This window comes from Lissotriton helveticus, chromosome 8, assembly GCF_964261635.1.
Source record: "Lissotriton helveticus chromosome 8, aLisHel1.1, whole genome shotgun sequence".
NCBI lineage: Eukaryota > Metazoa > Chordata > Amphibia > Caudata > Salamandridae > Lissotriton > Lissotriton helveticus.
In genome coordinates, this window is record NC_136069.1 from 1,606,690,036 (window position 1) to 1,606,703,465 (window position 13,430).

At 45.8% G+C, this 13,430-nt stretch overlaps 1 protein-coding gene across 11 annotated transcripts in view; it reads right to left on the bottom strand.

Moving 5' to 3' along the window:
• Positions 1-13,430, bottom strand: part of LOC144773569 (uncharacterized) — a 993,958-nt gene that overhangs the window by 47,144 nt on the left and 933,384 nt on the right. The window lies entirely within an intron of this gene.

The following is a 13,430-nucleotide window of genomic DNA, read 5'->3' on the forward strand; positions in this document are numbered from 1 at the left end:
TAAATAAAATAGGCTTAGATTGACTTACTCTGTCCCCATGGTGGAGAGGCCAACAATCTAATTCATAAATGACCACCAAGCTGGCAATCGTATGTATTGAAAGGAACCGCCGTCGCAGTGTTTCCTGCCGAAGCAGTTTACTGTTTGCTACAGGGCTGCTTCGGAAGGTTGCAGCCTTGTAGCACACAGTATTGTTTTCAAAACTAAAATCGCAAAACAGGACTTTCAATTTGAAAAGAAGAAATATAATTCTTTCCTCGCCATGTGAGTCTTCTCCCACGGCAGGGGGAGCACAATGCTGTTATTGTTCTTCACTAGCAGAATTTACAGTACAAAAAGTACTGCATGTCTGCCTAAATAAGTCAGGAAGACATGAAGCTATTTCTCTGATGGCCCTCGGAGGTAAGGGCTGTCAGAGAAGTTTGGCCACAGTGGAGACAGTACTCTCCACTGTGGCCAAGCTGAACATCTTCTGTTATTTTAATGGCCAGACAGGTTCTATTTTAACCGCTACCCCCTAGTTTAATGAATTACTAGGTCGGACAACAATTTTGTTAAACAAATTTATACTTTATGTAAGATTGTTTTGCAAACGATTATTCTCATGTCATCAAAAACAGTACAGTAATTGACACATATAAACATTCAACAGAGTGAAACAGAAATAAAACAATTAAATGTCAAATATCACAAAAAATCACATGAACAACTGTAAAATGCCTCTTAATAAATTGGTTATGAGGCACCAGTCCTTGGTGGAAATACAAACAGACAAGTGGACATTACAGGAATCTTTGCGGGATGAGAATCTCGGCTGGACTGCAGGCGGTGTCTGGCGGCAACCGCCACACGTGGTTGTTAGTTGGAAAGTTTATTTCTGTTTCACTCTGTTGAATGTTTATATGTGTCCACGTACCTGTTTGAACAAAGGATTGAGGACCCGTTTATGGATTTTATTATTTCAGGAGACTTCAATCTCAATCTTTTAATACCATTTACAAGGGACGAAGTAACGCAATCACAAGACCATCAATGGTCAATCCCGGTTCAGGTAGCAGACCCTTTGAATAAACAAGGTCCCCAACAATTGGGTATACATTTTATAAAGGATATGGAAGCCTTGGGGTTACGAACACTCAATGGAAGATTTCCAACAGATTCACCGCCAGCATGGTCCTATTACACTCACAGTACTAAATCCCGCATAGATTATACTATGGTATCACTAAATATCTTTGGCAACTGTACATCATACCATTTAAAGCAAGTCTTGGAGAGTGATCATAGTCAGCAAATCATTACCACAACATTCAAAACTAAAAATCACCAAATCTATCTAACAACTGAAGGTCAAGTTGGAACCGTTAATTATAAAAAGTTAATTTGGGAAACAGAATCTCGAAACAACCAACTAACAAGTTATTTGGCACTAAAACGGCTACGGGAATGCAGCGAAGAGGCACCATTTGCATCAGCAGTCGAACAGTGGGCCAGTGTCACTGCCAGATTGCCTACCAGTAAAGGTAATCTTAATATCTTTAGAGATGGCCAAACGACTCAGATAATAAAAAGGGTAACCAATATTAATCTTACACACGCAGTGCAGAAAATGAAACGAATCAGAAATAAATTAAGGAAAGAGCTGACTAAATTCCCAGATAAAGAAGAAACTAGAACTGCCCTGAAAGTGGCAAATAAAAATTTAAAGAAGATAATATGGAATGAAAAAACCGAAGCCAATAATGCTTTCTGGACTCGTATATTTTATGCTAGTAACCTAGGAAATTCGAGGGAATTTTGGAAGATGGTTAATACCCTAAATAGGCCGGATAAAGCGATAGTCTCAACAGTGTTGACTGAAACTGAATGGGTACACTTTTTAAGCCATCATTTAAATCCACATCCAGCAGTACAGGGAATTGAAGACCATAACCTATGGAAGGAAACTGCAATAATAAATCAAGAACCAGTCATGGAGATAACACAGGAGCAGATTGTTAAACTAATAAAGAAGCAAAAAAATGGAGCACCAGGACCGAACGGGATACCTTTTCCTATACACAAAGATGACCCAGAAACATGGGCCAAAGTACTTGTAAAGGTCTTTAAAGAAATAGCTAGTAAAGGGGGGATACCTGAAAGCTGGAGAGGCTCCTTAATATCCCCAATTTTTAAAAAAGGAGACTGGGCGCTTCCTGAAAATTATCGTTTAATAACGCTACAGGACACTGATGCAAAACTTTTTGCATCCTATCTGCTAACAATCTTATCTGACTGGGTGAAAAAGAATAACATCCTTCCGCCAAACCAAACCGGCTTCATTAAAGGACTTGGTACATCCTCTAATATCCTGGCACTATCTATTTTAATGGAAAAGGCAATTTTAAAGGGTGAATCACTGTTTCTATGTTTTGTTGATTTTAAATCAGCTTGTGACTGTGTCAACAGAGATCTTTTATGGAAAAAGTTACAAGCACAAGGTATTCCTCAGCCTTTAATACACCTGATCAGTCTCCTGTATGAAAAAACCTGGGCCAAAGTTCGTATTGGGAACGGCAGATCATTAACTGGGGAAATCCCAACGCTTGGCGGTGTTAAGCAAGGCTGCGTATTGGCACCTTTATTATTTAATCTGTTTTTAACTGATCTAACCGAAGCATTGAACATGATAAATGCCCATCCGCCGAAACTTGCAGATAAGCACATATCAAATTTGCTATATGCAGATGATGTTATTCTTTTAAGTAGAACAAAGGTGGGCTTACAAAGGTTAATTACACGTATACAGGAGTACGCAATAAAAAATAAAATGCTAGTAAATGAATCAAAATCTAAAGTTATGGTTGTCTCAAAAAATCGAAGAAGGAAATACAATATGAAATGGTTCTTAGGTAAGGAAAAACCGGAGCAAACTAAAACCTATAGATACCTAGGACTGGTTTTTGATGACAATGGTAGCTTTAAACCTCAGAAATTGGACATCGCCCGGAAGGCAAACTCACTAAGAGGTGCATTTGGTATGATAAAAAAAGCCACCAGCAATTTGACCTACCAGCCGCTACTTAAAGTCATATCTGCAAAATTGTTACCTTCCCTAACCTATGGCAGTGAAGCATTGAACGGAAAGGACGCAATAATAATAAATAAAGAAATCTCTAAAACTTTTCGATCCCTTTTCTGCTTACCAAAAAATGCCTCACAGTCCCAAATTAGATTAGAATTTGGCTTGAATAACCAACTATATGCTCGAATGGGTAACACAATTAAAGTATGGTATAGGGTAAAAAATGACAAGGACAATTTAATCTCAAAGCTTTTATGGAAAGAAGTAGAGGGCAATAGTAAATTGTCTGTTTGGAAGTATCTTGAGAAGGCTTTGGATGAATTTGGGCTTAAGGAGATTTGGATGACCACTATTCCTCATGAATCTTTTTAAAAAATTGTAAATAAGACAACTGATATTTTATCTGTAATAAGTGACAAAGAGTCCCTGGTAAAAAGGAGATACGCTTGGTCTATAATAAACAGTTACAAAAAAAAGAGTTCGCAACAATATTTGAATACAGCTTGGACTTGGAAATATAAAAATATATTCATGAAAGCCCGGTTCGGAATCCTGCCCGGAGAATCTCATGCACTGCCATGGAAAAAGCTTGAAAATAATATATCATGTCGACTGTGTAATACAGGAGAAGAAAACATCATACATCTATTGTGCCTTTGCCCGGAACTAAAAAATGAAAGATTAACACTTTTAAAAAGGCATTTCAATGAAAGATCAATAAGCACATGTAGACAAGCACTAATCCAATGTCTTTGCTTGGAAGAAATACATATTAATTCTGCCCTCTCAAAATTCTTAACAAGTGCATGGAAAAAACTGGAATTTTCAAAACATTAATTATGATACTGTTTATATTTCTGAATTTTTAAGATTATGAAATTATCGCTTATTTTTACTTTTACTGTATTATTATAACTGAAATTTTATATTGTGCATTCTAAATAATCAATCAATAAACATATAAAAAAAACAAAAAAAACTTGACTGTCTCTCAATTTGTACATATGTGTTCCTGCATAATTTGTCTCTTGTTCTCTTCATATATTTTATATTTTTGATAAATATGTAGATGTTCAAGGTTTTCATTGTATGACAAATATGACTTATTCTGCAATACTGTTTCTACATTAGTTCTGTTGTCGTATCAAAATAGATGAAACAATTATAGTTGTTCATTGAGAGATTTTTATTCAATGGAGCATATGTTTTGTCTTTGTGTTTCTAAGTTTTGCAATGTAACATTACCAGGAGTGGACAAAAAAAACTGTGCTGAGTTCCGCAAGTGGCGGAGTTCAATGCGAACTGCCGTTTTGTACCCGAGCGGCAACTTGCGCACTTACCGTTCACAAGTTTTCTGCACTCTGCAGGTTTCGCAGAGCGCAGAGTGTAGAACACTCCTCAAACTCCAGGAGAGGAGTTCACAGCCCTGGCCTAAACATTACAGGCAGGATGCATCATAAATTCTTAGATAAAGTGCACTAATACAAGTCTTTTTTACATTATTTATAAGTGATCAATTAGCCTTTTTCAGTATCATGTTGCAATGATGTCATATAATATAAATTAGAACATTAATTACCTAGGGATTTGTTATTTGCAAATGTATTTTCCCTGCATTTGGAATAGGTATAAGTAGCAGGGGGTCTTTATATAGACACTCAAGTCCCAACTACATACAACTTTTGCCTTGTGCAGAAGTTTTTAAGGTGACCATCCAATCTTTTAAAGCAGCCAATTGACATTAGTCTCAACTAAAGACACCTTACGCCTCAAGGCACTCAATCTCATTAGGTGGCCATGCCTCTACTAAACACAGACTTCATCTTGTACACAAGCTGTTATGAAGAGCCTACTCGTTCAGTCACCCAAATCCCACTTCGAACACACATTTTATCATGGACTTCATCTTGTGAGTACTCTTTACAGAGAGATGACCCCCATCAGACACCCAAGCCTCATTGGGTGGCAAAGCTTGATGTATGCATAGCCTTCAATGTGTAAAGAACACTTTGTTGAAAGTCTAATCCTTAAAAACACCCAAACCCATTACACAGCCAACCTGCTACTGTGCAGAGACTTCACCTGTTACAAATGTATTCCAGGAGTGCCCACCCCATCCAGACAGCCAGACCCCCTTAAGGTGTCCATGCCCTTACTATGCACACCATTCCCCTTGTGCATAAATTATCATTGAGAGCCCACTCACTCCAGACAACCAAGTGCCGTTAGCATGCAAAACATACTTTTACCTCCAGATACCCAAGCCCCATTAAGTAGAGAAACCCCCATTCCTCTTGTACAGAAACGTTCATGGAGTACCCACTCCCACCAGACAACTAAGCTCCATTATGTGATTAAGCCCCTGCTACTCACAGCCTTTCCTTTATACAGAAGCCTTCATGGAAAGCCCCCTTTTTTTTTTTTTGATTCTCAAAAAACCTTTATTAAGAAGCAAAGCATCACATACAGTCAGTAGCCTACAACCCGAGGGGCCGGCAGTGAGTTACAGGCAGCCATGGCTGCCTCTATTAGTGGTATCTAACACAGCCAATAAGCCGACAACCCGGGGGTCCGGCGGCGGTAATTAGGACAGTATATGGAATATAGAACAACAGTTGAGAGAGGCCCTCCAACCTATCTATAGTCTATTATCCACCGCATGTCACCTAGCTTTCGTACAGATACGCTCTCCCGTCCCATAGACTGCAAATGCATTCCACCCTTGATGCAAACCAAATGTGGTATCCTTGCGTTCAGTAATGCCAACTCAAACCCCAACTGCCCCCCCTCCCCATCCCTCAGCCTACTAGTCTTCCCGTCCTACCACCCAGAAACTACAGTACTCTACCATCCTTTCAAACCGTCACAGGAATAAGCCAGAAGCTCCACCATAGTCTGTCAGTTCCCAGCAGTGACCCAAAAACCACTCACAACAGCTCCTAATCGTAGAAACCCTACCTACTAGCTATCGGTCCAGGCACCCAGTGTCCGCCCTCCCTATGTCCTCCCTCTCATCTTCCCTAGTATCGTACTGTGTGTGCGAGGTACCCTAGTGTTGCCTAGCTACTCCGCTGGTCTTGCCCAGTATCTTCCTCCAGAAAGTCTTGAGTAGCATTCGTCTCGACCAGTGTCAGCTACTCGCTATCCCTATTGTTCAAGTATGTTTGGTACAGACCCCAAAAATTCTTTGGTCGACTCGTAGGGGGAAGCAACTCACTATAAATTTCTGATTGCATGCAGCAATATAGCATGTCCTTGGCCCATCTGGCTTTAGTTGGTAGCGGGCCCCTCATCCAGCAACAGGCAACAACACGTCTGGCAATCAGTAGTCCGATATCTGCCAGTCGGCGCACTGCCACCGGTAGTGTCTTGGAATAACCCAGCAATGCTAGCGCAGGATTAGCTGTCAGGTCCGTGTCTAGTATCACACTCATTTCCGAGAATACCTCTCTCCAAAATTTGTTAATGCCCGGACAGCTCCACGCCATATGCATGAAATCTGCCACCTGCACGTGGCATCGCTCACATTCTGCTGACTGTCTAAGGTCATACCTATGCAGTCTCTCTGGCATATAGTATACTCGTTGGAGAAATTTGAAGTGGATCAGCCTGTGCCTCCCATTGAGAGACAGTTTCCTTGTATTGGAACAACAATATGCCCACATGGTATCATCTATTTGTAGTTGCAGGTCTTGCTGCCACGCTATTCTGGCCTGCGAAAGTTGGTGCGCCTTATGTCGAGCCCCTGTCTTCATTAGGTTCATCACTAGCTTTTGGGGAGAGGATGTTTTTATCACATAGGTAAGCTCCGGGATTTCAGGCGGCTCTGCCATGTCTGGGCCTAAAAGGTCTGCAAAGGCACTGCAAACCCTATAAAACTGGAAGCGTAGCAGCAGAGCGACCTCCCCTCTCGCAGAGGCAATCTGATCCCAGGTTTTCGCCACCCCGTCCTTAAAGAGGGCTCATATCTTTGTGATTCCTAATTTGTTCAACGCTCGAATAACTCCCTTCTCTCCCAGTAGAGTCAACCAAAGTGTCCATTCTATTGGCATAAGAGGGGAGTATAACAGTTCACCGTCCTGTGCCTGCAACAGCGCATGCCAGGCATGATTCGTAGCTTTAATAGAGTCCAGGTTACCAATACTGCGATCTACCGGTTGGAACACCGTGGCTGGCAAAGGGGTTGGGTCAGCGAACAGACATTCTAGGATCACATGGGAGATACCCCGGTTCCCATGAATCCACGTATGCAGATGTGCTGCCTGCGCCACCCTATAATAGTGTTCCATTTCCAGTGCACCTAGCCCTCCCATCTCGTATGGGAGCATCAATACTTTCCATTGGACTCTGGGTTGTTTGCCTCCCCAGGCAAGTTTGACAAGAGTTTGTGTCAATGTCTTAAAGAAGTGTTTAGATAGTACCACTGGGATGTTGTTAAAGAGGAACAGAAACCGAGGCAAAACCACCATTTTAATAAGGGCTATCCGTCCCATTAAAGACAGAGGAAGTCTGCACCAGGCGTTTACGTCCTCAACCAACTTCGAATAGGCTACTCCGTAATTTTCCCGCACCAGAATGTCAGGATCTGTGTGGAGCTGGATACCTAAATACCTGACCGGCTCCGTTGTCCATTGCAATGGGTATTCCATCTCAAACTGCACAGTAACTGGTGTTAGTGGGAACGCTACAGATTTTGTCCAGTTTACCTTCAGCCCTGAAAGTGCACCAAAACGCACTACTTCTCTTATCACTGACGTGAGGTTCGTTTCTGGGTTGCTGACGTACAACAGTGTGTCGTCCACATATGTAGATATGCCAATCTTATACGTCGGAAAATTGATTCCCTCAAACCTGTGGTACTCTCTAAGCGGGCATGCTAATGGTTCCGCCACCAGCGCATACAGCAGGGGTGAGAGTTGGCAACCCTGCCTAGTGCCTCTACTTATCTCAAAGGGCCCCGTGACCTGGTCGCCCATCCGCAGTCTCGCCGTGGGCTTATAGTATAGGGCGTCTATCATTTGTAGGAAGGGTTCACCCAGCCCCAATTTTCGTAGAACTCTTATCATGAAGGGCCACTCCACCGAGTCGAAGGCCTTCTCCATGTCCAGGAAAATCGCAATTGCTTTGTTCTCTTGCCGCACATGTTGCATAGTCCCTAGTACCGTCCGAATGTTATAGGTGAGGTTTCTGTTGGGTATGAATCCTGCTTGCTCCGGCGCAACCAGCTCTGGCACAAGTAGTGCCAGGCGAGTGGCCAAGACCTTAGCATATAATTTGGCATCCACATTTATTAGGGATAGTGACCTATACGAGCTACACAAGTTAGCCGGTTTCCCTGGCTTCAAAATAGTAATTAGCAGGGCCTCCCTCATGGTGCTAGGCATGCTCCCTTCCATACAGATGTCATCAAAGAGGGTGGACAGATATGGTACGAGTTGACCTTTAAACGCCTTATAGAAGCCCACCGTTAACCCGTCTGCTCCAGGGGCACAACCAGATCGCATCCCCTCCAGTGCCTCCATGATTTCATCCTTTTGTATGGGCTTCATCAGGAATTCTCTTTGCGAATTGGATAGAAAGGCCATTTTAATGTAGCTTAAATAATCGTCTATTCCCTCTTCCATTTGAGAGGATTTGAGAGGATTTCTACAGTTCGGAATAGTAATCTCTAAACTCAGCAAGTATCTCTTCTTCTCCCGTGAGTACCTCCCCCGATGCTGCCACCAGTTCATCAATCACCAGCGGTCGTCTGTCATTACGCACTATTGTGGCCAACAGGGAGCCGGCACGCTCCCCCTCACCGTACGTCCGTGCAGTGGCGTATTTACCCATATGTTGCACTTCCCTGTCTGCTTCCTCATTGTATTCAGTGAGCAGTGCTTTGATCTGTGCCGATAAATCTATCCCTGGAGTATTCTGCTGTTGCACCTCAAAGGAGGCCAGTTGAGTTTCCAGAGTCTTCAATCGTTGCCTAATAGACTTAAGTACACTGGAGTGTTTAGACATAGCAATACCTCGGATATACACTTTAAACGCTTCCCACACTGTCTGAAAGCTATCCACAAACCCAACATTGGTTTCAAAGAAGCTGTCTATTTCCTCTGCCAACTCTCCCCTGAAGACCTCGCCTAATAAGGAGTAAAAGGGGGGAAGTGCCACGTGAAGGAGGAGATCTTCTTAACCGGCGGATCGAAAATACTATTAGGATCGGGGAGTGATCTGAGAGGGTGCGAGGTAGTATCGTACACCCCTTAATGGATGTCACAACTGCCTGGGACACCAGCCCGTACTCAATCCTTGTATGGATGTCATGGTATGCTGAGTAGTGGGTATACCCGCCCCTTGTGGGGTGCCTACTCCTCCAGACATCAACAAGATCCAGCTTAATAAGTTCAGAGTGCATATGGAAAGCCGCAGCCGAAGGTCGGCGGAGAGGCCCCGCCGACCTGTCTAACTCCGGATCGAATACTAAATTAAAGTCACCCCCCAAATCATTCTGGAGCAAACATATGTTCTACAGTGCTCAGCCAGTGCCTCATAAAATTCTGGGGAATCATAGCTAGGGCCATAGACAATAATTACTATAAAATCGTGGCCTTTGCCCACACATCTAGATATTAAGTACCGGCCTGCAGCATCCACTTTAAGCGCTATCAATCGCAGTTTAGATTTAGGATTAACCCATGTGAGCACTCCCCTGGAGTGAGTTGTGAACCCTGCCGCTGTGCTGTTCCCCCCAAGCCCCTTGGCAGTGAGCATCTTACTTGTGAGAGGAAGGTGAGTTTCTTGAATAAGTGCCAAATCTATGTGATGTCTGTGTAAGTAATTCAAAACCTTTCTAAGCTTGCGATAATCGTTCAATCCTCTCACATTCCATGTCAACGCCCTACGTGACTCCGGGGCATCGTCTGCAGTTATCGCACCAGCGTCAGCCATCCCAGAAGTGAGGGCGTACAGCCCACCGATAATATTGCCGTTCCCGAAGAGCGGGTGCACGACGAGGACCAATCAATATGTGTAGTTTACCAACAGTAGAACTAACAGGCAGACCATTTTGTAGCTTCCCCTCCCCAAAAACAATCCCCCCTCCGTTTCACTCCCCCCCTCCCACAGCCGACCACCCCCAACCTGGCCTGGCAGTTCCCAATCCCTCCCCCCCTCATTCCCCCACTTGAAACATCCTCAACAATATCGGAACTAGCCCCTCTAGGAGCCATCAAAGCCAAAAGCGCTAGGGCAGAGGTCACCAGAAAAAACACATAACAGTACTGCAACATTGTGTACCTCAAAATAGCCCCAACACCATTACCCCTTCAGTGTCCATCAACGTAAGCCCATATCTTCGCTCTATGCGCCTTCAAATGGTATCTCCCCTTCATCCGCATTAATCACATATCATTATCATTGTTCAACAATCAATTGCAATAATGAGGCCCTAGTGGCAGCCTCCGCTATAAGTCAATTAGGTCGGTGTGTCAGCGACTCGGCACTCATATAAAGGAAAGTTCTCACCCAGTCGCAGCATCTCGGTCTGTTCACAGGTCCCTTTGGTTCCCAAGTTTGGTGAGTCACACCCCACCGAGTTCACTGCAGTGGAAGTCAGTGAACATATCTCACCATCCGGCCTCCAAGGAGTACTATAATGAGAAGGGCCGGGCTGCTGCAGGCAAACTATTCTTGCTCATCTAAATGACTATTATTGTCTTGTTCCCCATGTTGACTTCTCGGGCTGCTCCTCTGCTCCTTGGTCCACTCCTTTAACGATTTCTGGAGTTCCCTCGGGTCAGTGAAAAAGTGGGAATGTCCTTGTCTGTTAATCCGCAATTTTGCCGGGTACAACATTGCATAGTCCAGTCCAAGGTCTCAGAGTTGTTTTTTGTAAGGCGCAAAGTGTCGTCTTTCCTCCTGCACCTTCGCAGTGAATTCAGGGTACAAGGAAATATCCATACCTTTGAACTGCAACTTCCCTTTGTCTCTTGCTACCCTCAACGCTGCATCCCTATCCCTGTAGTTCAACAGCTTGGCTATTATCGGTCTCGGGGGCGCCCCTGGACGCAGACGGGGTCCCAGCGTGCAGTGAGCTCTTTCCACTATAAACATTGGGGAGAAGACGTCATCTCCCAGGAGGGTGTCGAGAAGTTTCTTTACAAAGAGTTCCATCTTCCCAGTTTGCGTTGTCTCCGCAACTCCCGTAATGCGAATATTCGAGTGCCTCGAGCGGGCCTCTAAGTCCTCCGACTTATCCTGAATGACCTGGAGTAGTCTACTAAATTGTTTGCGGTCATTGTCCCATTCAGACTGCGCTTCCTCCACTTCGGTGAGCCGTCTCTCAGACATGTCGAGGCGTTCCGCTTCTTTGTCCACCCGCTCTGACATACGGTACGTGAGGGCATCAATCTTCGAGCCAATTGATGTCATGCTGTCTTGCAGACCTTTCTCCATAGTTACCAGCATATCTCTGATTTCTGCGCACATGGAGTTCTCAGGACCCCCGCCCCGTGGCAATGGATCGGTCATTTGCGATTCCGGCACCTTCGCGCGGCGTTGGTCGAATGCAAGCTTGGTTTGCGTTTTGTCACCCTTGCCCATGGCGAATCGCCGAGATTCTGGGCTCCAGGCCCCACTGCACTCGAACAAAAACAAAGTCTGAGGTTATACTCCAGCTACCGTGCCCGTGGCGATCCGCTTCTTCACGCCGATGGGGTCTCCACTTCACAACACCCCCGGGTCCAAGTACTCTGGCACTTACCACTTTCTAACTCGTTACCAACCATGCATTGCTGTTGTTCAAAAATTGTGCTGTGGAGTCGCAATCATGGAGCTGCAGTAGTTCTGCTCGCCTCAAACTGCTGATGGCAATAAGGTGTAGCAAGGGTCCGGTACCGGCCCGCAAGGCCTGCGACTGCAGTCTAAATTCACTGCGCTTGCCGTTCTGCAGACTCAAGTTGACGAGGTGTTTCCACTGTCCAGCACAGAGTCAGAATCGAGGGCTCTTCCAGCTATTGTGGTTCGGACCCTATAATAAGCCAGCAAATACCCCTGTCAACCTCCCGGCAATGAGAGTCAATAGCGCAGCTGCTGTGACCAAGACCAGCTCAGAAGGGCCTGACGTCGGTATCCGCCCGGTGACTGATCCACCCCAAGGCGATGCTATGTGTGGTGCGGTTCTTGCTATTAGCGCGCTGCCGGGTTCGACCACCTACCCACCAGGCGCCCACGTGGCACCTGCCAGTCCAGTAGCACGCAGCTTTCCTTTGCAGTCAGGACAATGTGCCGGGAGGGGGAGGGGGGGGGGGGCAGGCCAGAAAACGTGGCCCCTGTTACCTCCCTCAGATCAGTGGCCCCACCCGGTGTCCTTTGGCGAGGCCAAGGCCTCTCCGTCTCGGGCCGTTGAGCTGGTAGTAGGGCGAGATCACTCACCGGGCAGGGCTCGCCTCGTGTATGGCTGGGTACGCACTGCCCCCGACAATATTCGCGCATACAGCGCAGGCCGGTCGCGCCCACCAGGTCCAATCCCGGGGTCAGGTGCCCCTATAGTGCCGCCTAGGATAGGTAGGTGTTCTCTGGGGGGGGGCGACGCGTGATGGGCCAAGCGCGCTACGGCGATCAATCCTGCAGCAATATGTCCGCGATGGTCGGGGGTCAGGCAGGCTCGCCTCCGTCTTTGCCGCTGCTTTCCTCTACTCCTTCAGCGTCTGTGCACGGCTCCCGGTCGCGGCATCCCCGGCCTAGGCAATGTGCCGCCAGCACCGGGTCCGATCTCACCGGACAAGCCGCACGCACAGCGACGCACACCGGACGACTCCCCAGGCAAAACCGTGGATCGCGGCCTAGTCCGCGAACTCGCCAGCCCGCACCGCGATCCCGGCTCCAGCCTCTGTCCGTCACCGCGAAGTGCCGCCGGCGTGTCTGCAGATCTCTGAAGGGTATCTCCCCCAGTGGGGAGTGCCTGGCTCCGTCTGGAAAGGATATTAAACAGGATTTTATGGGGTAAATGGCGCGGAGCTCTGCGCCTAAGCGTCCACCATTAACGCTGGTAAGCTCCGCCCCCCCCGGAAAGCCCCCTTTTTTGGTGGCCAATTCCCTACTATGCAGATCTAATACCTCAAAACACACTAGTTCCATTAGGTAGTCAAGCTTATACTATGCACAACTTTAGCATTGCGCAACAGTCTTCAAAGAGAGTCCACTCAAGCCCAGACAACCAAGCCCCGTTTTTCAGCCAAGCCCCTCCTACTTATACCCTAAGCTCAATTAAGTGAACAAACCCTTACTAGGCACAGCCTTTGACTTGTAATGAGTTTTTTCCTGAGACCCCACTCCCTCCAAATATCAAACCCCATTTGGTGGCAAAGCTACTATGCAC